At 39.8% G+C, this 26,659-nt stretch overlaps 1 protein-coding gene and 1 pseudogene across 14 annotated transcripts in view; one reads left to right on the top strand and one right to left on the bottom strand.

The window, feature by feature from the left end:
* LOC140604105 (bifunctional phosphoribosylaminoimidazole carboxylase/phosphoribosylaminoimidazole succinocarboxamide synthetase) overlaps positions 1 to 26,659 on the bottom strand; it is a 386,988-nt gene that overhangs the window by 165,564 nt on the left and 194,765 nt on the right. The window lies entirely within an intron of this gene.
* Positions 4,523 to 4,686, top strand: LOC140604372 (U2 spliceosomal RNA; annotated as a pseudogene).

Here is a 26,659-nt window from a genome sequence, read left to right as displayed (position 1 = left end):
CCCCAATTCCCTCCACCTCTATGTATTTCCAGTTTATTTCTCTTTTCTCCTCTTAAAATCCACTACAAAGAGTCCCAAAAGAGTTGCTATGAACGTCTCTCCATATATTACTTCATCCAGTCAGGACCCAGGGCTCAGTGCCAGCATTTCCAACAGATATTTTAGTTTATACCGTTCAGTTCTGCTTCTTCAATCACAAATCCATCCACATCACTCCGCTCCTACCTCAGGAAAGAAAGTGTGTATCACACTGTACCAGAAGCAGCATCTCTTCAGGGCCTTCCTTTTCTTTAAGAAGCCAGTCACCCAGTGGTCATCTTATTTTTAATTACTTAACCCTTAACATGCACCCCTGCTTCAAGAACTTTCCAAGTATTAATTTAGTTAATCCTCACAATGACCGTATGAGGTTGATACTATTAACATCCCCATGTTACAGAAGAGGATCCTCAGGCACAGACAGATGAACTAACTTGTCTATGTCAGGGGAAATGTGTCTCTGAAGCTGGAGTCAAGAGCTCTGAGGGAAAAGAAAAGATGGAAGCTTGCAAAGCATATGGAAAAGTACCTGCACAAAACACCTAGGTATGAGTCTGCATCTGAGTATCAGATACCCTGGACCTCTGCTGGCCAGAGAAAAATCGGCGTATAAAAATGAGGTTCAAGATGTGCAAGGTAATCATCTCATTTCTTTTAGTGATCTTCAGTTCTGGCCTTCCTGAGACCAAGTCTGAAGCACAGAAAAAGTGTTTTATTATTTTTTTTAAGATTTATTTATTTATTCAAGACAGAGAGAGAGACAGAGAGAGAGAGAAGGAGGCTCCGTGCAGGGAGCCTGACGTAGGACTCGATCCCGAGTCTCCAGGATCACACCCCGGGGCTGAACCGGCGGCACTAAACTGCTGGGCCACTGGGGCTGCCCAGAAAAAGTGGTTTAAACCTCTCTGCCCTAAACTGTAACATAAAACACTGAGAAAGCACACAAAACAGTTGCCAACCACAAAAAGACAACAGTCTGGGATCCTTACTATAGGTGCAAACAGACCTTCCAACCTCAGTGGCCCCTGAAACAGTAATGAATTATATCACACTTAAGAGGAAAGGGCACTTGTATCAGATGCCTCCCATCCACAATGTTCTGTGCCAGCTATGCAGTCCTCAAACCAGAGTTAAATTCTTTTCATTATGTTTATTTAAAAGACAAGAAGTGTGTGCAATACAATTGAAATCATAACACTTAAAAATGGTGGGACGTCTGGGTGGCTCAGTGGTTGCCTTTGGCTCAGGGCGTGATCCCAGGGTCCCAGGATCGAGGCTTGCATGGGGCTCCCCCAGGGAGCCTGCTTCTGAGCCTGCTTCTCCCTCTGCCTATGTCTCTGCCTCTCTCTCTCTGTCTCTCATGAATAAATAAATAAAATCTAAAAAAAAAAAAAAAACCACTTAAAAATGGTAAAAACAAACAATACAAATGGGAGGGTTTGATTTCAGACTGCTTGTTTTCAGTGGTTATTTAATTCAGGAAAATAAGCCAGAGATTTTCATGACACCTACTTCTGGTTCCCATCAATAAATAATTTTTTAAAATTATAATCAATAGTCTCTGAAGACCATCAAAGAACATCAAGTGTTAAAAGAGCTAACCTTATATAAAATGAGTCAATTAAAAATTTTAAAGTATTCTATAAGACACTACAAGTATCATTATATTATATAGTTGGTCTTTGGCACTGACTGATGAAATAAATGAATTATTTTCTCTATGACTGTCCAAAGCTCAAAATATGCAAATGACACCTGATTTCTTGATTTGGCAGCATTATTATATATGGTCAAAGAGTAATTTGTGCTACATTTTACTTATTTTTGAGGTGAAACTTTTCCTTTTTCCTTTCATATTGATTGCCTTTTTCCCCACTACAGAAATATCTAGTCCTTAATTCTCTAATCAGAAATATTCTAAAAGACCATAGCAAAATTCTAAAAGTATCAGTTATGAAATCATTATCCCCAGTCTGGACCCACAAACCTAGCTTTTTAGCTAAGTAGATAATTTTAGATCATGTCAGAGTTTATTGATGGGGAAACAAATCAACACTTGCTCTGAAGTCAAGGTGGATTTGGTGGTCTTCAGTTGAGTTGGAACCAAGGGAGTTAACTATAACTACTAATTTACTAGATAAACCACAGTTTCTTACAGTAACAACAGGTGACTTGCGCATTTCACTAATGGGTGGTCTATACAGTCAGCCAAGGAGGCTGATATGTATTTTTTGTATTGCTTCAGTGTTCAGAATGGTGGCAGCCACCATATAAAATTAGTCTGCATTGATCATATTGTTGGGGGAGAGCAAGTGAGTGAAGAGAACCCGGAAGGAACTGAATACAAAGTTAAGGATGGGATAAAGACAGCCTTGGGGAGGACACCAGGGTATGGAAGCCTTAGCTGGGAGGTGAACTTGATAGGCTTCATGCAAGCACAGAATGGCCTCCCTCAGGCGCTTCGTCTGTAAAGCTGGCCCCATTTGAGTGCCTTGTGAACCAGGCACTCTGTCCTGCACATTATATGGGCAATCACTTGTATGAGTACACACACATTATCTAGGAAGATGTGTCAAAGTCCAAATGTGAGCATATTTCTCAAGGATTACTCCAGAAAGGCCATTTTAGCAATGCCTTATTTTTTTTTAATGCCTTAGTTATTATGGGAAAGGTAAAAGAACAGTAAAACCTATCTGAACTATCCATCCAACAACCAATCCTTCTTACCATGAGAAAAAGAGATTCTAGGCCTAAGAACATCAATTTCTCTTCAGAGGAGGAGTGAGAATGCAGAAACTTACAAGTATACTCCAGAGTCTTAGTGTTTGGTCACATCTGAGTTATAAAAAATAATTTTCAAAAATAAAAAATAAATTTTCCCCCTTCTCATTTCCAAAATACATTTCCTTTTTCTTTTTTTTAAGATTTTATTTATTAATGAGAGACACAGAGAGAGACACAGGAGAGGGAGAAGCAGGCTCCTCGCAGGGAGCCTGATGTGGTACTCGATCTTGGAACTCTGGGATCACGTGCTGAGCAGAATGCAGACACTCAACCACTGAGCCACCCAGGCATCCCCTAAAATATTTCCTGTCAGAAATATTTTTCATCTGAAATACAGTTTAAATATTTGTTTGTATGATTATTTTATTATTGATTGGGACAATTAATTAATTTTCCAGGATTAATTTTATTAAAAGACTCAGTAATTACATTTAGGCCCACCCTACATTCTGACACCAAATCATAACTAAGCAACGTTAATAGGAAATGAAATCTTATAAATCAGAGAGGGGGCAGCCCCGGTGGCGCAGCGGTTTGGCGCCGCCTGCAGCCCGGGGTGTGATCCTGGAGACCCGGGATCGAGTCCCACATCAGGCTCCCTGCATGGTGCTTGCTTCTCCCTCTGCCTGTGTCTCTGCCTCTCTCTCTCTCTCTCTAGCTGTGTCTCTATGAATAAATAAATAAAATCTTTAAAAAATAATAATAATAATAAATCAGAGAGGGAGTTATACTTATTCAGTTCCCCAGTTTTACTCTCAAAGTTTGGTATAAGATCTCTTGCATCAAAAAAGTAACTAAATTTTATGAAATATTTGCAAATCTATGGCACAACAACCATTATGAAATCCTGAGCATATGTCTACAAATAGTCATTAAATTAACTATTTTGTGATCAGTTTATGATTTGGGGGATACCCTGTCTCCATAGAATCAACTGGATTAAGTGTATGGTTATCACCAGCAGCTATCTTCTTCATAGGTAACACCAACCCTTACTGTGAAAATTTTTGTACAGATAGGGTCTAAAAGATCAAAGCAATTTTGACAATGTAGTAAAGCACTTCTGCAATGGTAGTGTGAAATATTCCAAAATACAACTGCCATACATTAGAAGTGTAAGTAGTTTAGCAAAGTCATATCCAACATTACTGTATTTGAGATGGCATTTTAGAATTTAGTGAGGCGAACGTGATAACCCCTACACTACGGAAACGCCTGCATTTTAGAATTTAGTAACACAAATCTGCTTTCACTGGGTGGCTGGTATGGGGTAAGGGGAAGGGAAGAGAGAAGGAATTCCTACTAAAATTTGTTTTTTACTGGCTGCAGCTAGTTAAGGGTTAAGTGTGTGGGCCCTAGAGACAAAGAATACATGGCCTGAATTCTGATCCCATCTCTTACTAGCCATAAAACATCTGCTTACCAGCCTCTCTGTACATTTACTGTCTTTTTTTTTTTTTTAATTTACGGTCTTAAGTTATAAGATTGAATTTATTATAGAAAAGACAGTGGGTGCTATATTTTCTTAATATTTCAGCAATTTTCTGTTGCAATTTTTCACATGAAAGAATCTATATATGCATAAAGATTGCTTCAGGGATCACAGTAATTTTCATTCTTTAAGTACTGCATTGAATTAATTTATTTTCATCATCCAATAATTACTTTAGGGAATTTTTTTTCATTTAAAAGAGTGCACATCGCTTCTCGGCCTTTTGGCTAAGATCAAGTGTAGTATCTGTTCTTATCAGTTTAAAAGAGTGCACATTATCCATTATTTCATGGATATAATTACATGCCATTTGATGGCTGCATCATCATAATTGCTAGTTTATATAGAATATTCTAAAAATTAAAAATCACTGGGCAAGTCAAGCAAATCTGCTTCATTTTCCATTTGTCATAAAGATGCAATTCTTACATTTTCATTTCTAAACCTAAAACAATAAAAATGTGCAATTTATCTGTATTGGATTTATATAGTATGCTTCCAAGTGAGAAACAGAATTTCCTATTGTAGTTCATTTTAAGCATCATAAGCGCCTTGGTTTGGAGTTTCTCAGAATGTGCTCTGTGGTTGGTACCAGGTTCTTATTCAAAGACCAGTACATTTGAGAATCCATGTAAAATAAAGTTAAATATGTTTCTTTACTATGAGACCTTTCAGAGTCTTTAATATGCTGGTATCATTACTGCTTTCCAAAAGAGGAGAGAATATGCAGTGCTTCCCAGAGTTCACTTTCTGATATTGGTCATGAGTAAGTGTTCCTCTGAAGATACCCTGGGAATCACTTTATTATTTCCTTCAAAAATCTCTTTTTAATTTAATTTTTAAGTTACCTTCACACCCAACACAGGGCTCAAACTTATAACCTGAGATCAAAAGCCACATGCTTTACTAACTAAGCCAGCCAGGCAATCCTCTCTCAAAAATCATTTATTTTCTGTAGGTACCATATATTTCGTACACACACCTCCCCTACAATCTACAGTGCACTGCTCAGTAAACTCAAGTGAGTTAACTGAAACATTTTGGTTAATTAAGCCTAATATTTATGTAAAGTTCTGATTTCACTCATGTAAGTAAACAGTGTATGTTAGGACACAGTACACAACAACTGTCTGAATCCTGTAATCTAATTTAAAGGTAATTTCACGGGAAGCCCCTGTGGCTTAGTGGTTTAGAGCTGCCTTCAGCCCGGGGTGTGATCCTGGAGACCCAGGATCGAGTCCCACACATCGGGCTCCCTGTATGGAGCCTGCTTCTCCCTCTGCCTGTGTCTCTGCCTCTCTCTCTGTCTCCGTGTCTCTCATGAATAAATAAATAAAATCTTAAAAAAAAATAAAGGTAATTTCACAACATCTTTTTTTGGCTCTGGAACATCAGAGTATTTTTGAGAGGAAACTGTTCAGTTAAAAAAGATTACTAGAGGGGCACTTGGGCAGCTCAGTTACTTAAGCATCTGACTCTTGATTTCGGCTTGGGTCATGATCTCAGGGTTGTGAGATCAAGCCCCATGTTGGGTTCCCACTCTGGGCATGGAGACTGCTTAAGATTCTCTCTCCCTCTCTTGAAAAAAAAAAAAAATCACTAGAAGTACAGTGATACACAAGCACTTGGTAGTTATCACCTTTTTACTGTGTCCAGTTTCCCAGTACATTCTGACTAAGGAGTTGGCAACATGTCAGGTAGGCAGCACCCTCCAGTGTCATATCATAAAAAGGCTAAGGACTGAGATTCTCCTTCTAGAGAGGAGGGAAGGGGTATCAATGGTGGCTGTCAAGTTACATGAGGGAAGAAGGAAGAGTTGTTTCTTTTTCTGGGGAAGCACAGGGGGAAGCAGATATTTACTGCTGTGCTTTTTCAGAAAATGAAGAGACAAGATCAATAATGTTCTTTTATAAGAGGGCAGGGGTGGCTAGAACAAATGGTGAGAGGTCCACAGATGGTAGTGACTGGCTTTCACAAGTCAGGGGGCACAAACAGAGCAGGTGGTGACTGGCCCATATCAGGGAATACCAAGTCCTGGACACAGGCTATGGCATATGGTGTAGATCTGAGGTGGGCCTAAGGTTTGGATTTGCTATTTCCTCAGACAAAAATATCATCTTTTTCCTTCTCAATTTGATGAGGTTCTATTCATTTTTCAAGACCTATGTCCTTGAAGCCTTTCCCAAGTCACTAAGCCAAATAGTAATTGACCACACCTTCCTCTGGCTTCCGTGTGCTTTGTTCACCCTTCTTTTGTGCCACTGTATGTTATGAACCTAACTGCTGAACTGTGTCCACTCAAAATTCATACGTTAAAGTCCTAACCCCCAAGTACCTCAGAATATGACTGTATTGGAGATAGAGTCTTTAAAGAGCTAATTAAGATAAACGGAGGTCATTAGGTGGGCCCTATTCAAATATACTGGTGTCCTTATAAAGAGATTAGGAAAACAGATACACATAAAGGAAAGGGCATGTGAGGAATACCTCTCTGCCTTTGCCTAGAGAATTCCCAACTGTTACCCCAAGCACATTCCAGGTGTCATGTTCCTTGGATAGATGTCCTTACACTCTCTGGCCAGAAAGAATGACTCTCTCCTCTGTTCTCCATTTGTGCATGCACAGACATCTACTACAATACCACAGAGCATGCTATAGCTCCTAGACTGCAAGTTCCCTGGGTACAGGGACTGAACCTTGTTTATTCTACATCTACAGCGCCCATCATGATGCCTGGAGCACTCAATAAAACGTACCTACTATTCCCTATCTCCTTCAGAGTAGATGTGTTTTAGAAATCAGAATTTTTCAGATTGTATAAGGGTGTATTTAGACCCCAGGGGGTCTGTGACAATTCATAATCAAATGTAGGATTTCTGAAAAACACCTTTATTCATTTTAAGTTTTGCTAATATATACACCTGTGCCAAACTTCCAAAGAAGTTTGAGATTTTGAAAATGCAGATAAAGGATGGTGATCTCTTTATGTAGTATATTAAAAGTACTTGTTTTGACAATGCAAATGTGGTCAAGCGTGATTGACCTAGGGTACCTCACCCATGAGAAACATGAGGTGAATACAGATAATTTCACCCAGTTAAAGTGAGATATGTAGCAAAATGCACACATGCACACCCCTCAAATACCTACCAGTTACCCCACGTTGCTCCTTGTGTCAGAAGATGCATTCATACAACACATGTGGCATTGCAGCTGCTGTCCAATTTGATAACCTGCCTTCCCCTACCTCACAAGCTGCAGCCCTTCTAATGTGCTAGTCCACAAGCAAACTTCAGGTCTTTTTCAAGGCTTACATATTTATTATAGTATTTACATATTTCATTATAATTTAATATGTGGAAAACAACTACTTCTTTTAGTAGGGTCCTATTCTTTTAAAATATGTCATTGAAAATAAAATAAAATATGTCATTGATAAATTTTTCGTGTGTTGTGTTAAATATCCTATTTTTCCCAATAGACTTGGTTTTCATTTTATAATTTTGCATAACATGTTGATTTTGGGCAATGTTTAGGTCACATAACAGCAGCACTGACTGTAAATACCTACACAAAACCTACTGAATTATGTCTGTACTTAACCCAGATCTAGGTAAGGGACTATCAAAATGACAACAATTTGGCAGTTTTTTGGGGCCTATTATTTCTCAAAACCACATCAATTTATAGTTTTCTGTTTTTCCCATTGGTCTGTCTCAGAACGTCCTTTGATATGTCTTACAACAATTCACAAGTAAAACGAAATGATATTTAGAAATAGTAACAGAGGCAGATATGATTGCTAATGTGAAATCTGTGTCTGGACACATTTCTCCCACACGCTAGAATATGTGTGGGTGCTGGTTCTTTTCACTGCCAAATTGTGCCACTTGAGTTTCAAAGAGTGCTGTGAATACAAAAAATCAGGCTGGCTTTGAGTGGAAAAAATTGGCAAGTGGGAGTTGCTTGCTACTTTACCCCACATATTTAGTGTAGTAGGACAAAAGTTTAGGGACATCAGAGGCTGTATTGATCAGGGTTTAATCAGAGAAACAGAACCAGTAGGAGATAGAGGTAGAAACGTGCATGCACATGTGTAAGATATATTAAAGGATTTACTGCAAGGAATTGTCTTATACCAGGTGGTGGCTGGCTAAGCAAGTCTGAAATGCACAGGGCAAGTCCTTAAGAAGGAAGGCTAGAATTCAAGAGCACAGACTACAACTGCTGTTCACAGATGGAATTTCTTCTCTCAGGGAAGGCTCAGTCCTATTTTTAAGGCCTGTCTATCTATTAAGATGGAGAGAGAGAATCCCAAGCAGCCTCTTCACCCAGCACAGAGCCTAGCACAGCACTCCATCTCACAACCCTGAGATTGTGACCTGAGCCAAAATCAAGAGTCAGACACTTAACTGCCTGAGCCACCCAGGTGACCCAAGGCCTTTCAATTTATTGATTCAGGCTCACTCAGATTATCTTTTTTTTTTTTAAGATTTATTTATTCATGAGAGACACACAGAGAGAGGCAGAGACATAGGCAGATGGAGAAGCAGGCTCCCTGAGGGGAGCCTGATGAGGGACTCAATACCAGGACCCCAGGATCATGCCCTGAGCCAAAGGCAGATGCTCAACCACTGAGCCACTCAGGTATCCCCCCTCAGATTATCTTGAATAATCTCCCTTATTTTAAATCGATGAATTATGGACTTTCATTATATCTCTAAAATACCTTCACAGCAATAGTTCAATTAAACAGTATTTGTGTTTGATTAAACAACTAGGGACAAATTAACACATCAAAATGATCATCACACTCTGGGACACAAAGGAATGGCTCAGTGGTTAAGTTTCCCACTCTCGATTTCGGCTCATTTTGTGAAATCAGGGTAGTGAGATGCAGCCCTGCATCACACTGAGTGCTCTGGGGGAGTCTCCTTGAGATTCTTCCTTTCCCTCTATCACTTTCCCTGCTCAGGCAAGCACTCTCTACACACACACAAAAAAAATCTTTAAAAAAATAATCATCACACTTCATCCTTTGTCAACCTGGCAACCATATACATCTCCTTTAACCATATTTAATTTCCAAATAAAGTCAGTAACAAAGCCATACTTCCACTAACATGATACCAATATCCCACATACATTTGAAAACACACTAACTTGCTCCCTAGAAGAGGATGCAAAGTCCTTGAGTAATATTCACACTTCTCCTATAACTACATACTGAGGTATAATGCTATTATTAATGTATCTTACATTAAAGGATAAGGAGAGGAAAGGGAAGAAAACAAAAATATTTGGTTAATATATATATACAACCATATTCATTACAAGATATGGAAGAAATACCCATACTATGGGTCCTTGTTTTGGCAACTGGTCATGTGGTCATAGCTTTCTTTATATGCATATGCATGTTTACATGAATACATGTATGTAGTCTTTCTATGTAATCTCTGGAGCCGTCTTGTTCCACTACCCATTCCACATTCCTCATGTCCTTGGCAAGGAACTCGGTTGGCTAGGTTCTCTGGATGGTAAGGGGACACTACATTCCTGAAGAACCTGGGCCATTAGCTGTCCTGAACTGGGCTGTTGTAGTTTTCTATTACTCCAGAGGACCCGGGAGTACTAGGAGATGCCATAAAACATCTATATTCCAGACATACTCTTCCTTATTACCTCTATTATGCAATTGCAGCCCAATTTTTTTGTTGGTAGTCAGGATCAATCACTCTGGCCAGTACAGTTACCCCCTTCTTTACCTGTTCACTCAGAGTCATGAGGAGCCCCTGAGGCTGGGTGACAGTCTCAGTTCAATGGAATCACTGTATGTCCCCTGTGGAAGCATTCCTCCCACCATAACTAAGAACTCTAGACAAGTAGAACCTTAGGTCAAGGGGATAGCAAATGAAAATTTTCCTAGGAGGTTACTAGGAGTAATAGTGACCATTTCTACTTCTACTCCTTTATTCCTAGACCCATGAAGCCTGGCTGTGAGAGTCCCAGCCCTAGTATTGCCACTTAGCTGGTACTGTAACTTGAGTCTTCTAAAGGCTATTCCACCAATTTATCAAGCCAGCCACTTCAGGAGGATGGGAACATGGTAGGACCAGGGAATTCCATGAGCATAGGCCTATCAAGCTCCTTGATCAGAAGTGATGTCTGTGTCAAATACCATTACAGCAGATAAGGTATTCATAAGTCCACAGATGACAGTTTTGGCAGAAGCACTGTGTGCAAAAAAAGGTGAATCTGTATCCAGAATAAGTGTCTGTTCTAATAAGAACAAAGTGTTGCTCCTTCCATGATGGAAGTGGTCCAGTCTAATGAATCTGTACCAGGTAGGTAGCTGTTCATTCCAGGGCATGGTGTCATATTGGGGACTCAGTGTAGGTCTCTGTTGGCTTGGCTGGTGGAAATCAGTGTTGCTGACCTCATGCATAACTTCTATCCTTGTCACTATTGTATCCACAGGCCCACTGACAAACAGATGGGGAAAGAGGCTGATAGATACTCCCAAAATGTGTCATCCAATGCACTTCATTATTAAAATCCTCCTGAGGTCATCCTTTAGTTAGTGTTCACATGGGACACGAATATCCTGAAATCCTTGCCCATTCAGAGATGTCTACCTACATACTTCTTCCAGAGACCTCTTTGTCACCAATTTTCTAATAATAATCCTTCCAAATCTCTGACTATCTAAACCACTGGCTACTACCTATGAACTGTTTTATAGACTTGTACCTTTGGCCATTTTTTCTTATAAACAAAACAATCAGATATACTGATTGAAATTCTGTCCACTGGGAGGATTCCCCTTCACTGTCCTTTGGCGGCTGTCCCAGAATAGGGCTACAGAATTACAGCTTTTGAATGGTGCCTCAATATTATGCAAAACTATCCATAAACCAGGACTAAGTTTTCTTTTTCTCAGTTAACTAGTCATAGAGATCTCCCCATGAGGTTGTAGGTACAGAATGTGAGAAAGAAGGCAGTGTAGCAGGAATGGGGACTGTAGGTAATTAGGCCACTTCCTCATGTAACTTACTTGTGCCTTTTGGGCCTGCTCGAGCCTGTCTTGCATATTCTACTTCCTTTTGATAATGGAATACTGTGCACACCCAGCTTTATGACTTGGTAGGTTAGGCAACACCCAGTTCATGATGGGCAGCTCAGGTCACATGATAATTTGATGGTGCAAGGTGAAATGTTTAGTGTCTATTAAGCCAAAAGCTGTTTCTCAAAAGACCTAGAGTTATCTGCAGAGGATAGTAGAGTTCTATCCCCAAATCCTGAGTGTTTGCTGTGACTCATATAGAGCCTGCCAAAGGCTTCAAATAGTATCCCTCTCTGTCAGTGACGTTCAAGCACCTCTGGATCTGCTGGACCAAATGGCAGAGCAGTTTTCATGGCAGCCTGGACCTGTTACAGAACCTTCTCTTGTTCTAGGCATTACTCAAAATTAGCAGATCTTTGATCACTCAGTAAGTGGCCACACGCAAAAGAGGAATAGGCTGCTTCCCAAAACCAAAGATACCTACTAGGTGTTGTGCCTCTTTTTGGTGGTTGGACAGGCCAGATGCAACAATTTCTCTTTCACCTTAGGGGAGATATCACAACATGCTCCAGACCAGTAGACCGCTAGCAGTTTTGCTAACATGAAAGGCCCCTGAATTTCAGTGGGATTTATTTCCCATTTTCTGGCATGAAGATGTCTTCCCACTTTGTCTAGAGTAACTGCTACATCCTGCTCAGCTGGTCCTATCACCATGTTTATAAGTTTTTAGCCTCTGTAATATCATTTTGTATTAGTGATTTCTTTGAAAAACAAGCTCATTTTTAAAAGACTCAGTATCTCAGTGAGGTACCCCTGAACTAGTTTCAAAGTCTATGTGCCCTTGCATAAATACCTTCATTAAATTGAAAGCTGGGTGGCACTGATAAACCAGAACTAAGCTCTGAAGAATGTAATGTTGAGGACTGTCAAGTAGAGGACATTTAGTAACTTGGGTGGCTATAACTGTAAATGAGCTCAGTGGTTAGACAGCTGGAAATCATGACAAAAATTGTAATTATTGATAATACAGAGACTCAATAAAGGTTTGTGCAATAATTATTTAGTTACAGATTTCAGGAGGATTTGATTCACTAATAATTTTTTTTAACCTACTGGCAGGTGTAATCTTAGTTCCTGCTGGATAGAAGGTAAGTTTGGGGTCAAATTCTCAAACCATGACTGAATATATAAATGTTCTTAGAGATAAAGGATAGAAGTCCCTAGTTCTACTATGTGAGCATCAGTTCTTAATAAGCTTAGCTGAAACTCCTGATGGTACCAGCAGCAAGTGGACCAAGGTCAAAGTGACATTAAAGTGTTGTAGACCCATCAGGCAAGGTGTTTGTGGCTTGCATAGATGACCTATGAAAGACAGATCCCAGGAGTAGCAGAATGAAACTGTTGAGTGTTCAGATGGTCTAAGAAAGGAATAAGAACTCACCTGGTCCTCTGTGCCTAAGGGTAGAGCTGCTCTGTTATCATTTCTGAGAACAGAAAGAAATATTTTCTTAAAAGATTTTTAAAAATTCGAGTCTGTCTCAGTGTTCCAGATTGTGTCAAGTAGTCCTGTCAAGCTATTCTTCCTTGATCTGAACCCCATTCTCTTGTGCTGATGCTAAGTTTATTTCATTTGCTCCTTATTCAGTTCTCACTGGAGAGCACTAGGCAGGGATGACACATTTCTTTGAGAATCACTGTCCTCCCCCTGGATTTCTCCTTCCCAGACTAACTCTTGGTCAATAGCTCAGACAGGTAACAGATTTACTCTGGCACTGCTCCATTCTAGGGAGAAATTTTAAAAAAGATACCACTACCAGTTTTGTAGGATTTTTCCATTAATTCATGCACTAGACATTGGTAGAATGGCAACCCAATTCTGCGATTACAAGGGTCAATGATTTAAATTTTCACCTGTATCTTGGATGTAACGTCTTTCTGACTACCAGGTCTGTGTGATGTGGGAGTAGGGGAGAAAACCAAAGCTGCCCTTTCTCCTTTCATGGTTGGGAATCACTTTTGTGAGGCAATCTAGGTTCTGTAGTGACAAGTGTCTTAGAAATGCAAATGTTTGTCATGCAACTAACTCACTGTCTGAAATGAGTCACTTCAAGGAGTCAAAGGAGCTCCACAACTACCATCAGGACACTTTACAACGGTCACTCCTAAACCACAAACGTTGTGGCTTGAGTTTTGTTACCTAAAGGCAGCCCCTCTGGGCAAATATTGCTGCTTTTCTGTTTATGTCTGTTTTAGCATCACCAAGTCCAACAATGGCTAAAACTGACATTTTTGTTTACTGTTTCTTCCCAAAGGAGAAATGCTCTTCACCTCAAGATGTTGTGTGAATATGGGGAAATGAGCTCCCGAGTCTTGAAGATCTGGGCTTATTTTAATTGGAGTTCAATTTGCCAACATATATCACCCAGTGCTCATCCCGTCAAGTGCTCCCCTCAGTGCCTGTCACCCAGTCACCCCAACGCCCCGCCCACCTCCTTTTCCACCATCCCTTGTTTCCCAGTTAGGTGTCTCTCATGTTCTGTCACCCTCACTGAGATTTCCCACTCATTTTCTCTCCTTTCCCCTTTATTCCCTTTCACTAATTTTTATATTCCCCAAATGAATGAGACCATAGAATGTTTGTCCTGATTGACTTACTTCACTCAGCATAATACCCTCCAATTCCACCCACGTCGAAGCAAATGGTGGGTATTTATCATTTCTAATGACTGAGTTACATTCCATTGTATACATAGTCCACATCTTCTTTATCCATTCATCTTTTGATGGACACCGAGGCTCCTTCCACAGTTTGGCTATTGTGGACATTGCTGCTATAAACATTGGGGTGCAGGTGTCCTGGCGTTTCACTGCATCTGTATCTTTGGGGTAAATCCTCAGCAGTGCAATTGCTGGGCTGTAGGGCAATTCTATTTTTAACTCTTTGAGGAACCTCCACACAGTTTTCCAGAGTGGCCGTACCAGTTCACATTCCCACCAATAGTGCAAGAGGGTTCCCCTTTCTTCACATCCTCTCCGACATTTGTTTTCCTGTCTTGTTAATTTTCACCATTCCCACTGGTGTGAGGTGGTATCTCATTGTGGTTTTGATTTGTATTTCCCTGATGGCAAGTGATGCGGAGCGTTTTCTCATGTGCTTTTTGGCCATGTCTATGTCTTCCTCTGTGAAATTTCTGTTCATGTCTTTTGCCCATTTCTTGACTGGATTGTTTGTTTCTTTGCTGTCGAGTTTAGTAAGTTCTTTATAGAGCTTGGATACTAGCCCTTTATCTGATATGTCATTTGCAAATATCTTCTGATTTGGGCTTATTTAGTCACCTTTGCCATTTGCTAGCTTCTTGGGACCTCAGCTTCCACATCCACAAAATGAAGTGACAGAGTCATATACTACCTAAGGTCCCCTGCCCAATTCCAAAATTCTATGAACTGTTTCCTTGAAAAGCAAGGCAAGTTTGAATATATTCTAACTCATAAAATTTGTAACTCTTTCCATAAATTATCTATTAATTATATTCATTATAGGGGCAGCCCCGGTGGCGCAGCGGTTTAGCACCACCTGCGGCCTGGGGCGTGATCCTGGAGACCCGGGATCGAGTCCCGCATCGGGCTCCCTGCATGGTGCCTGCTTCTCTCTCTGCCTGTGTCTCTGCCTCTCTCTCTCTAGCTGTCTCTCTATGAATAAAATCTTTAAAAAAAAATTATATTCATTATATTTTGTCTACTCAGCAACTTCCCTGACTCTCCTGTCCCCGAGTCGCGGAACCTCACCAGAGGGTGCTGGCAATAAAGCTCATCCTAAGGATTAAAAAGAAAAATGTCTACTCCTGGCTTGTCTCTAAATGATGCTGCTTTTGTTACCATGTTTATTTAGGAAAATTAATGACATTTGGGGCTTGGGAGAAGCAATAACATAGTTTCCAAGTTGGTAAAAGAGGACAATCATCATTCCTTCTCTTTGTGTCAGGATCCAGGTCCCTATATTAGGAATGACAACACTGATGGAGAAGGAACCTAGAATTTGAACCCCCAACCTCCATCACCCCATCGCCATCCTGAGGTCTGATTCAGTGAAGTTTTCTAAGAAAAGTGACTAAAGTGTGAGCCTCAAATCTAAGCAGAATCCCTATCTGATTTTCTTGGTATCTTGTATATTCAAGAATCTATGCCCTACCTGGACTCTTACTCTACCTAATAACCCTACAATTTTATACACTGTCTACTAAACTCTGCCGTCTACAGAGAAGCAGTACTCTTCTATCCAGCACAGATCAATGTTACCTCCACAAGAGCCCTATTCCATGATGTTTATTCAGTGCAGATCCCAGACCATGACTAATGGACAAATACTGCAGTCCTACTGTGTACTGAGCAATGAACTGGCATATCACAGGAATTCTTCAGTTTCTGACACCTGCTAGTACTCAAAATTTAGGAGAGTAAGTTGCTTTTCAAAATTCACAAAGTTTTCAAGATTCTGGCCTCCTGTGAGAAAAAGCTGGAGTCTTACTAGGAGAAAACTCCCTGGGGCCCTCTCTACCTGAAGGTCCAAAGGGTTTTAGTGATAGTGTTGGTGGTCAGGAAGGTGGTACATTGGGGATGAGCTGAAGAGGTTGTAGAATCTTCCCTTGAGGGCATGTGAAGCCCAACAATGTTTGGACCAAGGTGAATCCTCAGGCCAGCGTCTTTCAAATAATAGACAACAACCCATTTAGTGAGCCATGACCATGAGTCCTTTATTTATTTTTTTTTTAAGATTTTATTTATTTATTCATGACAGATACACAGAGAGAGAGAAGCAGAGACACAGGCAGAGGTAGAAGCAGGCTCCATGCAGAGAGCCTGACGTGGGACTCGATCCCGGGTCTCCAGGATCATGCCCTGGGCTAAAGGCGGCACTAAACCGCTGAGCCACCAGGGCTGCCTTTAAAAGTCCTGAGTCCTTTAAAACTAAGTAGAAAAGAAAAGAAGGGAATAATGTGGAATACAAAAGAGTGAGCTCTATTTCATGAAACTTGTTTCTAGTTTTTATATATGTATGTTTGTATACATGGCCTTATACATACATATGTTCTGATATAAAACATATTTCTTTTTTTTTTTTTTTTTTAAAACATTTTTGTTTTTTTTTTTTTTTTTAATTTTTATTCATTTATGATAGGCACACAGTGAGAGAGAGAGAGGCAGAGACACAGGCAGAGGGAGAAGCAGGCTCCATGCACCGGGAGCCCGACGTGGGATTTGATCCTGGGTCTCCAGGATCGCGCCCTGGGCCAAAGGCAGGCGCTAAACCGCTGCGCCACCCAGGGATCCCTAAAACATATTTCTTTCTTTAGATCAAGTCATAAATATTTGAGAAACACTAATCAAGAAAAATTGCCACACGTCCCAGTAAGTTAGACATTTAGATGCCTACAGTCAACAACTATTTGTCAACACAAGCCACTGTATATGGGGAGTCACTTTGGCTAAAGGAAGATGAGCTACTAAAGCCAGAGCTGATGTGTGCATACTGTTGAAATTTCAACTTAGGCTTTGATCTTTTTGTTTCTCAAGTACTGAAACTATCTCAGGGTTGAACAGAACCTCCTACTTTTTAGTTAAAGAAGAGAGCTTTATTAAATTTGAGATTCTGTGCCTGCTGAGCTTGGTTTGGGCATAACTTAAAAACTCATAATTTGGGGCATAACTTTAAAAAAGTACTATGCTTTACTTTTGTATATGTTTTGCCTTTTACAGAAAATTACTGAAATATACAATTTCATGCAGGAAATAAAATCTGTATGTACCAGATTCATTTCTGCTGAATCACATTATTTGGTATTTTTCAAGTGCCTTTTATATAACAATTTCAAGGAGTTGGGCGTGATGGTGAAGTCACTACCTGCTTTCCACATCAGACTGGAGAAGCTGTTAGCTGAACAAGGTCAGATGTCAAGAGTAAAGAAACCAGGTCTCTGTATTCTGAGCCTGATCTCTAGCCATATAGAGAGACAGGCACTGAGGTCAGAAGACAGACTGGTGCAGAATATTCCATTCTTCTCCATAAGTTTTTCACAGATTCCTTTCCGAGACCAATATCCAAAGTACTGATGAAACAAAAGGGTTTTAGGCAGAAGACTGAAGATCATTCTGGTACCATAAGTTGGAAGCACTATATTATGTTCCCTTATACAACATGTAGGAAATTTTAGAACCTGTTACTAACTTCCAGAACTGCACAAGACGTTCAAAGGGATACATGCACCTCTGTTTATAGCAACATTATTTACAATAGCTAAATTACGGAGGTAGCCTAAATATCCATCAATTGATGAATGGAAAAAGAAGATATGATACATACACACACACAGGAATATTATTCAGCCATGAAAAAGAATGAAATCTTGCCATTTGCTAACAACATGGGATACAACTATGCTAAGCAAAGTCAGTTAGAGAAGGACAAATACCATATGCTTTCACTCAGATGAGAAATTTAAGAAATAAAACAAAGTGAGGGGGGAGAAAGAGAAGCAAACCAAGAAACAGACTGTTAACTACAGAGAACAAACTAATGGTTACCAGGAGGGGTAAGATACTTGGGGGAATAGGGAAATAAGTGAAGGGGATTAAGGAGGGCACTTGTAAGGAACACCGGAGAAGTGCTGGATCACTATATTATACACCTGAAACTAATATTACACGGTATGTTAACAAACTGGATTAGAATGAAAACTCAAAAAAAAAAAAAAGAACAACACAGAATGAGGACATGAACAGATTCAAGAAATATTTAGACACATTTATTAATGGTAAATTCCCAATGGTAACTGAGGACAATGAAAAATATTTCAAAATATGTTTGTAATCAAATGAAGTTTATAGCAGAAAGGGCAGATGCTATTTTTTTCCCCATAAATAATAATTCTAGCAAACTTTATTAAACTTTGGCTATGTGCCAAAGTTTACATGTAAACCTTGAAGTTTTACATGTAATAATATCACAAGCACTCTGTAAGTTACTATTTTCCACATTTATAGGTGAGGAAGGGGAGTCTTGGAGAGGTAAAATTATTTGGCCAGTATTAATAAGGCTAATATGTGGCATTGCTGAGAGATTCAAACTGAGTCTAATTCCAAATCCCACATTCTTAATCATTCTGCTGCATTCCAAAAGTGTGTCTTGGAGATGTCACATGACTGAGACCTCACTGTATATGAAGCAAATGGCCTCTGAAGGGTTTGAGTCTCAATTCACTTACTGTTTATAAGACTTTGAGTGAGAGGATCCCTGGATGGCTCAGCGTAGCTTCTGCCTTTGGTCCAGGGCGTAGTCCTGGAGTCCCGGGATCGAGTCCCACATCAGGCTCCCTGCATGGAGCCTGCTTCTCTCTCTGCCTGTGTCTCTGCCCCTCTCTCTGTGTCTCTCATGAATAAATAAATAAAATCTTTAAAAAAAAAAAAAAGACTTTGAGCAAGCTCCATAATCTCTTAATTTTCTGTTTTCTTGTCTATAAAATAGGGATAATAGTAATATGAAGCTTACTGATTAAATTAAGTACTGCATATAAAGCATTTTGCAGAATATCTGGCACTTAGTACTCAAGAAACATTAGCTATTACAGTGCTGGTACTGAGTATTAAGAAATTCACTGAATTAATAAATAGATACATATTGACCTTTATGTGGCATCTCTTAGAAAAAGAGATGAGGAAGAAGAGTGGGAAATATGGAAGCAAAAGAAGAGAAAGAAGAAGAAAAAAGAATGTAAGGAAGTACATAATACAAAAGTTTAGGAGCTTTAGTTAGTTTTCAGAGTAATATAGGTTTACTCAGAAGATGTAAATAAGGTGCTTATTCTGTTTTACCCCAATCCCAGAAGAAGTAAATCTCACTCCATGCAGGAGTATTCTAGAGAGCAAGAAAATAATGTTAACCCTCTTTTCCAGCTGCCCACAATTCTAGACAAACATATAAATAAGTAATATTATATACCAGATACACAGACAGTAATAGATACATATACAATTTAAAATTAGAGTTCAAAGAACCATGAGAGGCAGCATTCTTCCTTTTTCTGGGCAGGCTAGAAACCAACCTATATCCTGATAATGTCACTGGACTCTGTAGGTATGCTGCAGGGCTCTGGGGTAAAGAGCAAACAGTCACATTCCAAGAGGAATCTTCATTCCTCCAACACAATCCAAGAGGACTTTGTGGAGGTGGAGGCTTTAGCAGAACTGTGAAGGTAGGTGCCTGGTGTTGTAGTAAAATTTAGTGCCTCTCAATAGGCAACAGACAGCTTATGCTATCTAAACAAGTAGGCTGTCTGTCAGCTCCAGGAGGGCAGTGTCCTCTGCTTCCTTGCATCCCTTATGTGATCTACCTAATTGTGGTAGGAGCAAAGAGACACCTAATAAATACTTCTGACCAGGATGTAGTACTAGTTCACTCAAAGTGTGCATATTAATTGCCAAAAGTTTAAAACATAGAGTCTTTCATGTATAAGCAAAACTAGATCCCTCAAATGTGCAGAGTAAGATGCCAGCTCTGACTCAGGACAAGTTATTCCAAGAAATACTCTCTAATAACCTGAGTGAAAGAAGCTCTGAGAACAAATTGCACTGTGCCATCCTCCATGATGCTCCCAACTTTTCAGTGGGAAACAAATCATGCTCCTGGTCTGTCTGCAATAGAGCCTATACAAGGACAATAAACAGAGTATTCTCTAACAGGACCCCATAACCCTGCCACTTGAAAGATTAATTCTACATTCTGGTGCTGCTGTGATGTTTTATTCATTTACTTCTTTATTGGAGGGGGATACCATCTCGAATTATCCTCTGCCTTGTAGAATGCACTCTTTCATATTTTTTGTCTTGATAAAACACCGCGGAATGCAGTAAGTATGAAGCATCCCATGTAAAATCTTCTCCCAAGTGTCACAACTTTCTAGTGAGCATTCCCCTCCCAGCTACTAACTGGAAGGCTTTCATCTATGGGGAAAGAGGAAGGGAGCTGAGGTCCCTCACGTAACTCTGAAAATGAGCTTTTCTTCAGATTCTCAAGTTACTGTCAGCGGCCACTCAGTGACGGCCAGATCATATAGCTGGAAAAGTGGCTGCTATGTTAATCACTCACAACACAGAAATAAGCCAGGTTAGAAAAGGCTATCTGTGGAATAGTGCTTGAGTGAATAAGAAGGATCTAGTAAGAGAGAATTAAGAGCTTCAAAAGATACTGACTATATCTGGGTCCCAACTCTTACAAGGAAGAAAGAGAAGACATAGTTCACAAAGGGGCTCACGCCATAGTGGGTTTTAGCCTCACTTTCCCCATAACCTCCATGATGGATGATGGTATAGAGCACAAAGCTTAGATTATGTGTAACACCTCTGCCCTAGCAATAATGTACCCTTTCATCTCCCATTCAACAAAGCTTATTAAAATGCAGGTAAGTGGGAATCATCTACAGAGTGCTAACTCTGAATGCACTCTAACATTTTGGAGAACTTAGGTACCTCACTAATAGTAAGTGACTGGAAAATACACCATTGTATAAAGTTGGTGACACACTGTGTAAAAAGCTGGAGGTTATACTGCGATGGCATTAGAGTTAATGTTGGTTGCCTTTCTCTTCCATTTCCCAGATCAGGACAAGTCCAGGGCCTTTCCTTCACATCTCATACACTTACCTTCTGGGCCAACTAAAGTTTCCCAATTAAACATATGAGACTCTTCTATCTGGTAGCTTATCCCAGTCAGAGACACTGCAACACAGGGGATGCAGGGGCCAGTAGGGCATTTACTATGTTATGGTAAAAATTTTACAGTATGACTCAGGTTAGGTACAGGTACCATTGATTTGGTGTTTGACATAATTCTAATTCCAGTAAGGAGAAAATGGCCAATGGAGTATTCTACTCAGGATTCTGCTCCTAACAGTCGCCCTGAGAAGCATGTGTGAAACAGCATAGTGCCCTCCGTGCTACTGCGCGCACTTTCCTTCCTGACCGTGACATCATTTGTACATCAGCTAATTTTATTTACATTCACCTCTCACATTTGCCCCAGGTGAAGATATGTAATCTCATTAAAAGATACCAGTGAAAAAGTAAGGGAGATGAGAGAGATTAGTTGCTTAGTTATATTTAGCATTTTCTGGGTTCAGAGGATAGGAAAATGACATCTCAAGGAAGTTCCATTTCCCCTATATCTGAAAACATAAAGATTTGTGGAGAACTGCAGTGCAGATGTGAGCTCTGGCTGGGTGCTTGGGCCAGCAGGCTGGGGCTGGCAAGTGCTGTCTCAGGTCCTGGCTAATGCCTCCATGTATCCTCCTCTCCATCAGTATCTACACAGAACAAATGCTAAACACCACCCCAGGGTAAAACAGACTGAGGTACCACATGAGAAACACATCCTGGCCTATATTTTGCCTGAATTCTTTAAAAAAAAAAAAAGGAAGAGAAAAATGAATTAGATGTATGCCAAGAAAATATATTTGTCTATATATACCAACGACCTTTTTTTTTTTTTTTTATACCAACGATCTTAAGTGCAAATTATTTGCTACTTCAATCAAACACTGGAAATTTGATTTTTACTTGACTTCTGTGAAGGGCAACAGGAGAGTGAGTGTTAGAGAAAGATTATAGGTAGCAAGGTAACCATTAGGTATTCTGCTCTTGTGTCTGACTCCAGGAAACACTTCGTGCCAGCCAAAGCAATGACTCATCTTCTGCTGCCAGTGTCACAATAGGAACTTGATTTGCTGCAGCAAACAGTGCAACACTCCTTAGAAAAGCTCTGCTCTAGCATTTCTGAACGATTAATTAAGTGCAGAAAATGGAAAATTACTATCACTGTTTTACATTAGAGACAGATGACCAAAACACACCTTGAATGTACTAAAAACTTTAGTTCAGAAAATCAGCAAACATTTCTGCATCTGTTGGTTTTTGGTTGTTGTGGTTTACTTTTGTTTTTTGACATGTAACCAAATATTGAATTATAGAAAACAGACTCAGGGAGATTTTGGAGGGGAGTGGGAGTCTGAGATTATTCTACATAGACATTCTAAAGAAATGGTGAAACTGCCAGCAACTACACACCAATGACGACTGGCAAGGAGTTCTTTAAACTCACACTTTCTGGACACCTGGGTGGCTCAGTGGTTGAGGGTCTGCCTTTGGCTCAGGTCATGATCCCGAGGTCCTGGGATTGAGTTCTGCATTGGGTTCCCTGCGGGGAGCCTGCTTCTCTCTCTGTCTATGTTTCTGCCTCTTTCTCTGTGTCTCTCATGAATAAATAAATACAATCATAAATAAATAAATAAATAAATAAATAAATAAATAAATAAATAAGCAAGCAAGCAAACTAACTTACACTCTCATTTACTCAACAATTTTTGTTGCCTTTCCATGATTTAAAAAAAAAGACTTTATAGGAAGTAGTAAGTTATCTCTAATATAAGAGAGGAAGTGATACGTTGTTCCATGGGAAAGGGATGGTTATTTTGAGGAGAGAATTATCACTTCTAAATGAGTAAGTCTTGCTAGTAGAAGGGAAAAATGGACTAACCTTGAAGGATGAATTTATTCTGAACATAGAATGTTCAGAAATCAGAGAAAAGTTTTTGAGTAGTGAGCACAAAGAAATGAAGATGGGAAAATGTAGGGAGTCAGGGAGCAATGAGCAGTTCAGACTGGCAGGAGTGGAGGAGACTTGAGAGAAGTGCTACCAGATGTGGGGATCAGATTTGTGGAAGGTCATGACACAAACTAAGAACGTTGATATGTGGGAAAGGAGTTCAGCCTTCATGAGCTATGAGTATGAATTAAATTAAAAACTTTAACAATTAGACCAGACAGGACAGCTGTGGAGCTGGAACATGGTTTTAGAGGCCCACTTCTGGGCCAGGTGTTAACCTTCTGGTTGCTGGACTGTGGGGTAGTAATGTGTAAAGATGAACAAATGGGACAGAACAGCCAGGGTGTGGGCAAGGATGGCATTTGAGGTTTTAGGAGAAGTGACCATTCACCAATGAGTACAAAGATTTTCAAAATTTTAGCAATCAACACAACCACACCAATGTATACTAGCTGAATTTCAGTTCCACAGTAATTTTTTTTCCTTTTTTTTTTTTAAACTTTTATTTATTTATGATAGTCACACAGAGAGAGAGAGAGGCAGAGACACAGGCAGAGGGAGAAGCAGGCTCCATGCACCGGGAGCCTGACGTGGGATTCGATCCTGGATCCCCAGGATCGCGCCCTGGGCCAAAGGCAGGCGCTAAACCGCTGCGCCACCTAGGGATCCCTACAGTAATTTTTTAAAAAGTAAAAAGCTAATTAAAACCATTTGTTTTTCAGATCTATAGAATGGACCTCTATTTGGATGCCCCAAAGATACCTCAAACCTCAGTATGTCTAAAACGAAAACTATCATAATATTTCCTAAACATGTAACATCTTATGATTACTTCAGGAAATGTCACCATAAGCTTATGGTACTGAGGTACTCATGTCAGAAATCTGGCAATCACTATTAGGCTCTAACATCATGGCCAGCATATGAACTCCCTTCTTAGTTTTGGGAAACCAATGCTGTATAAATTTTAATAGGAGCCAGAGCAATCTCTCTCTTTCATGCTCTACGTTTTTCCCCTAAGAATGCTCTAGAGTTTCCAGAACATATCAAATATAAGGTGATCCTGAATCTCAGGCACTCTCTCATTTTCTCAATAAGATTGCCTTCCTAACCCCAGCCAAGAAATCTTGGCCAAGACTTCCTGGCCTATTTACATGTGTAACATTTTAGGGATATAGTTGAAAAATAGTCAAATGTGTTCTTACAATGTTATATTAACTTAATGCATTTATTTAATTAAATACATTAATCTGAAAATACTGTATTATTCATTTCGGACATTTTATAAATCAGTGATACACCAATTGGTTTTGAGTCTATGGCCATACCACCCTGAACGTGCCAATCTCGTCTGATCTCAGAAGCTAAGTACGGTCGAGCCTGGTTAGTACTTGGATGGGAGACACATTGGTTTTGATAATTTCTTTGATAGTCCCCTTCACTATTTTCTCTCTCAATCTTTCTGAAACATGTTAGTAATATGTTGGACTTAATAATCTACATTTTTTTTATTTTTGCTCACCACTGACCATTGTTGTTTTTTTTTTTTTAATTTTACCTTCTAGGAAATCTCTAATTTCATCGTCCAACACTTTTGTTGAACTACCTGCTTCCTAAATGATTAAATTCCAAGAGTTCATTCTTACTCTCTGAATGAATAGCATCTTACTCTTTTTTCACGTAGACAGTTTCTTTCTCTTAACCCACTGAGGATTTAACTGTTTTCTTTGAAGTTTTCTTTGGCTCCTTGCATTGTTTCTGATTCCTCTGAGTTCCCTTTTCCTGTTTCTTCACTCTGGTTTCTGCCTTTCATGCTGGTTTCTTTAATCAAGTGTCTAGTGCTTCTTAGCTGTCCATTCATATTTAATAATGAGGTGCTAAAAAGTTGTTTTGAAGCTGGCACATGATATGCACTGGTAGGCTTCACTATAGAGTATTTGGGCAAAAGGAGACGTTGGTCTCTTTTGTTGTTTTTAACATACATAATGTATTAGAAGGTTACAGGCTAAGTTGCTACAACAAAGAGGTCCCCAAATACAGTGGCTCAAAGAAGTCAAGGAGTTCTTTTCTTTCTCTTTTAACATTCCACAGTTGATGGTTAGTGCTGGACAAGCTGTTGCTCTTTCTGCCTTGCTGCTCCACCATCCCCCAGAGTCTCTCCCTTGCCCACATGGCTGGGGTGGCCTCAGCAGCACATTCACATCCTACCCTTGGAAGGAGTGAGGGAAAAGAGGAGGACAGGCAAATTTTCTCTTAAGTGAGCTAAAAGCTGCTGCTCAAGCTGCTGATAAGAATTTAGTTAGTGGTTAAACCTCCCTGTAAAGGAGCCCAGAAAATGTAGTCTCTAGACAGCCATGCTCCTTGCCAAAACTCAGGAGGGGTCTGTTGATACAAAGGGACTCTCAGATGTCAGTACCTCCAGATTTTTCTCCAGGATAATTCATTTTCTCTAGGAGTGAATCAGTAGCTTGGCATATCCAGGCTACTGGTAATCACCGTCAAGTGCACAAATTAGGGCTTTTCACTCCTACCTCCTCTCTGCCTGACATCTCGGAGTCTGGTGGCCCTCTGGTTGATGTCCTGGAGGTAGAGGAGGCGTAGTTAATTGTCTGTGTGGAATGGGAGCTGGGAGAGACTGCTTTTGGACAGACTTTCTCCTAAAAGCCACCCTCTTGCTCTCCCACCCGGCCCCTATCTCCTGTGGTCCCTAATACCTTTATTTCTGAGCTTTTCAGGGATTCCTTGAATGCCTGCATGGCGAGAACTTAGAGTTGAACTTGCTCTTCCCTTCCCATTTCTCTGCCACTTGTTAGTCTTCATAAATTCCAGTTCAGGGTTAAATCTATCTCCTAGCATCGTCAAAGATGGAAGTCTGAATTTCTGTTTCTTGTTCTCTTTATTGTTTAGGGGATTTGAAAAAGAAGCAAGTGAAAATGGCTTTATTACCTTGAAAATGGATATTTTTTTGTCTGTACATGATGTTATCACTGGAAATTTTATCTCAAGCCACAAATGTCCATTTGCTTAAAATAAGAAGAGTTTTATTTTTCCATTCATCCTGTGGGTATATATTCACGATCTCCACAAAGTAACCACTAATTGCATTTCATTTTAAAGTGATCTTTAAAAGGCTTATTTGCAAGGATATCTAAGACTTACAGTTGTGAAGTCATTTCCCACCACCTCCCATACTTACAGTAAATCTATATTGAATTTCTTTGCTTCTTTTGTCAAATGACTTCTATAAGGATATAAACCAGCACTGACAGAGGTAATTCCAGGTTATTGTGCCTTTCTTAAACAATCGTTTGTGGTTCAGAATAATGTAAAAGAGTGCCCTATAGTGTAAGAGGGTTTTAAAGACCCAAATAAAAAAAAAAAATAAAGACCCAAATATAAGGCAACTCTATTTATTCTGAAAGATAATTTTGGGGAATAAAACTTAATATAAAAACTTTTAATTTGGCATGAAAGAATTAGCCTTTAAAAAAAAATATTTTTAATTTATTTACTTAACAGAGAGCGAGAGAGAAAGAAGACACAGAGGGAGAGGGAGAAGTAGACTTCCCTCTGAGTAGGGAGCCCAGATACGGGGATCAATCCCAGGATTCTGAGATCATGACCTGAG

The sequence above is a fragment of the Canis lupus genome, chromosome 14 (assembly GCF_048164855.1).
Source record: "Canis lupus baileyi chromosome 14, mCanLup2.hap1, whole genome shotgun sequence".
Classification (NCBI taxonomy): domain Eukaryota; kingdom Metazoa; phylum Chordata; class Mammalia; order Carnivora; family Canidae; genus Canis; species Canis lupus.
Note: the sequence above shows the minus strand (reverse complement) of the source record. Positions and strands in the feature narration are given on the sequence as shown.